The sequence below is a fragment of the Tupaia chinensis genome, unplaced genomic scaffold (genome assembly GCF_000334495.1).
Source record: "Tupaia chinensis unplaced genomic scaffold, TupChi_1.0 Scaffold000067_1, whole genome shotgun sequence".
NCBI lineage: Eukaryota > Metazoa > Chordata > Mammalia > Scandentia > Tupaiidae > Tupaia > Tupaia belangeri.
The window spans coordinates 2575461-2579840 of NW_006159526.1; positions in this window are offsets into that span (position 1 = coordinate 2575461).

A 4380-nucleotide genomic window follows, 5' to 3' on the forward strand; every position below is an offset into this window, starting at 1 on the left:
CACCGAGGGTGGGTGCCGAGGTCGCCCGTCTCAGTGTGGGGACATGCGAGAAACGTTCACAAATGAATAGAGGCCTTTATGAGCTTCGAGAGTGGAGCCGGTGGCCGAGACCTGCGGCAGCAATGGCTCCTGTGTCTGAGGAGGGCAGGTCCTGGCTGGGCACTGCGGGGCCGTACCTGCTCCCGCACCCTTTGAGCTGCTGGCCTTGGAAAACGAGTAAAGCCATCACGTGATCACAGCCAGGTAAGGAAACTTTCAGGAGTCAGGTGGGGGGGGCCAACAGGTGGCCAGGCGGTTAAGGACACTAGTACTCCCACATGCCGACCGTGGTTCGAGTCCTGGACCTGGTGGCTTGCTTTCTCACTTTCTCTTTATCCCTCACTGGTCAAATTAAAATAAATAAATAAACAGATAAATAAAGTTAAATAAAATGATTCTTTTAAAAAAGAAAGTCAGGTGGGCTTGCTGGTCATGCTCCCCAGGTCTCTGCTGTTTGGGGGCACACACAGCAGTAGCAGCTCAGACCTGAGGGTACTGGCCTGTCCCCAGACAGTGACATCTCAGAACAGTTGGAACTGAGAAGAGAAATCAGGGAAGGCTTGAAGGCAAGGCCTGGCATGTTTACTGAACTCTTATTTTGCGCCATGGGTTGGCTCTCAGAATAAGAGGCATATTTTTTTTAAAGAATTATTTATTTTTATTTATGCATTCATTTATTTTTAATTTGACCAGAGAGAAACACAGAGAGCGAGAGAGAGGGAAAGTGAGAAAGCAAGCCACCAGGTCCGGGACTCAAACGGTGGCTGGCCATGTGGGAGTGTCCAGCAGCTTAACCACCACGCCACCTGCTGGTCCCCAGAGAGGCATATTTTTGAGGCTGAAGTAAAAGAAGTGTGCATGGGCAGAAGGGGGAGGGGCCTTGGCTAAGGGGCAGGAGTGGGTGGGAGGGGGAAGAGCAGCTGGAGGAGGCAGGATGGGCTGGTGCCTGGGATCAGGGCCTCTGTGCCGGAGCGGCTTCCCAAGGATCCAACCATGTACAGAGAGGAGGCAGAAGGAAGCGGGGTGTGGGGGAGGCCAGGAGGGTGAGGGGAGGCCACGGAATGAGAAGTGGCAGTAAGAGCAGCCTGGGGTCCAAGCGGAAGTGCAGTGGCAACATGGGAGTGGTCCTAGGCTCACACCCCAACACCTCCCAGAGTACACCTGGCGTGTGTGAATGCCCGTGACCCAGGCCAGCTGAGACTGGAGGAGACCACAGCATGGACAGAGGTTGGGGGTGCCCATCTCTCTCTGATGGAAGAAATAAATAAATAAACTTTCCCAAAAAAATTGGACCAGCTCCACGGCCAGGTGTTTAAGGCATCTGGATCCCACATGGCCAACTGCACTGTTCAAATCCGAGGCCCAGCACATGAAACACATGCCAGGTGCATGAGTGTGCATGCCCAAAATCCTGAGAGAAGGGAGGAGCCAGGATTGAGATCTGGCCTCACCCCACGGGGTGTGCGTTCTCCTCTCCCTTTCTCTATGTCTCTCTGTCTCTCTCTGGCAAGTGCACATGTTTTCCAGCACAAAAAAAGAAAAAAAGATATTAAGAGCTGTGCAAGAGACAGGGTGCAGGGAGAGTCGGGAGACCTGGGCCTCACCTCCTTTCTCCCCTCAGGTCTGATCTGAGCTAGGGGCTTGCAGTAGCGAAGCTGTCTGGTTTCTAAATGTTTAGGATAGTGAGTCTTGGAGCCAGCAGGTGGCGTGGTGGTTAAGGACAACAGACTCCCACCACAGGGTCCACCGTGGTTCAAATTTCAGAGCTGGTAGCTTGCTTTCTCACTCTCCCTCTGTGATCAAACTGGAAAATAATAATAATGTTAAATAAACTAATTCTTTAAAAAAAAAAAGGGAGAGGCGGATAGTCTTAGCTTTGCTAAGAAGGCAGCGTTTTGGGTTTTATTTTCTAAGCAGGATCTGGGGTTAGTTTGAAAACATGTACACCAGGATGCGGAGGAGCCAGGGTTGAGGAAAGAGGGCCATCGTGATGAGATGCTGCCTAGGCTACTTCTCTCACCCTCTCACTAATTCTTTCCTTTTTTTTTTTCTTTTGAGAGGCTTTTTCTTTCGGGGACATGCGGAAAGACAGAGACGGAAAAACAGAAAGCAAGAAATCACCCCCCACGGGGATGGCCACGCCACAATCTCTTCTCCTCCATTTTCCTCTCAGGATCTTGGGCACCCCACGTGAGTTTAAGTCACCGGTTCCGGGACTTGAACCACAGTCAACTACATAGGAGTCCAGCAACATAGCCATTATGCCACCTGCTGTTCCCACTCTCTTCCATCCTCTAGCATAAAAGAGAGAGAGAGAAGGAAGGAAGGACGGAGGGAAGGAGGGAGGAAGAACACAGAAAGGATAGAAAAGCAAAGCAATTCTTACTCTGTAAAAGACAGTACAGGTGGCTCTAGGAGGAGGGAGGAGCTGCGATTCCGGAGAGGCTTCGGAAGGGCAGGGCGGTGGGAGGAGGAAGATGGGGCGCTCTTTCTGAACGTAACTGGTCCCTTCACGATCTTCGGGTAACTGAACATTCGCTTTTAGCTGTGTCCACTTTTCACAGCGTATTTCATCATTTAAAAAGATTATGTTAATAAAAGATGATGCCAGGGACCAGCAGGTGGCGTGGTGGTTAAGGTGCTGGACATTTCCATGTGGCTGACCACGGTTCAAGTCACAGACCTGGTGGCTTGCTTTCTCACTTTCTCTCTCTCTCTGTGTCTATCTCTCGTCAAATCAAAATAAAATGATGGATAAATAAAAATGAATAAAATAATTCTTGGGACCAGTAGTTAGCATAATCGGCGGGACCGTCAGCACACACCTGCCAGCGCCATGGCCTCACTAGCGCAGCTGGTGACCTCTGGGATGTCTGGCCTGTCAGGGGATGTGGTGTGCATTCAGGCCACACCCGGATGACAACGCTGGACCCTGACACCGCCCCCCTCCGCTACCCCGCACACCCTGGCCGAGTCCTTGGGAAGGCAAGAGCACCCTCCCCTCCTGTGACTTTAATTTCCTTAGTTTTCATCACTTTCAGAGTCAAGCCTTTATGTTTTCTTTCTTTTTTTCCCCCGCTATAGGGCGCGTGTGCTCGCTAGACAGACAGAGAGAAACATAGAGACAAAAAGCAAGAAATCACCCCCCAGGGGGATGGCCACACCGCAATCCCTTCTCCTCCATTCTCCTCTCGGGATCTTGGGCACGCACGCACACGCGCCCGGCATGAGTTTTAAGCCACCAGGTCCGGGACGCGAACCACGGTCGACTACATGGGAGTCCAGCGACATAGCCATTACGCTAACTGCTGGTCCCCAGAAGGCAGAATTTCTGAGCCCGGCCTCAGGCATGAGGGTGCAGTGGGAATCCAGAGAAGAACATGTGGGATCTGAAACACAATAAATCTGAATTTCCCAGAAGTGAGCAAGCACGCTGTGACATCCTGCGACCACAGGGACTGAAGTGACAAGTTCGGGGATGGGTGATGTCCACAAGGAGGCCACAAGCCAGTCTCTCCACCCTGCCCTCACCTCCTGCAGGGTAGACGAGGAGTTCCCACTTACTGGGTTTCTCACCACACAGCCCGAGCCAGGCGCAGGAGGGCGGTGCAGCCTGCCACAGCCCGGTCAGCCTCGCTGCTCTTATGCTGTGAAGACAGCCTGCCCAGAGCCTGGCTGGAGACTGCGAGCTGGGATTCACTCCTGGCTCACGACCACCACGTTCCTCAGGGACTGCAGTGGAAATTTACACCTGCTAAGTGCCCAGTATGGCTGACCTGTGTTAGAGGGCAGGGATGGCCCCGACTGGGACGGCGGCTGGGGACATGGGAGGTGAGTTTACTGTGGCCCCAGCTCAAAAGAGGAAGGGCCTGGTGTGACCTCACTTTCCCAGGACCCTGAGGGACTTTTGCTATCTGTATCTTTAGGCCCAGGGCAGCAGGGGAGGTTGTGACCCAGGGGAGGGGAGGCACCGTCCTCCAGGGGAAAGGCTGGAGTGTCAGGAAAGGTGCTGTCCCTTCCCTGTGCTCTGCCTGTGGCGGGTGTCCTTGGGTAGGGGGCTCCTAGTCCAATGGCAGAGGCTAGCCCCCCACAGGGAGTAGCAGGCATGCTCCCAACTCCAGGCTCAAGGAGGAACCCCTAATCTGATGGAGAATTCACAGCTCCTCATGGAAGAAGCAACAGCGCTTCATCTCACTGGTCTAGAGCTCCTTGTCCCATGGTGGACTCAAGCTCCATAACTCTGTTCTCTGGGGCGATGGTGGAGGCAGGAGCACCCACAGGGAGGGTCAGTACAAAGGGACTGCAAACACTTCGTGGAAAAATGGGTTTATTTTGATACGA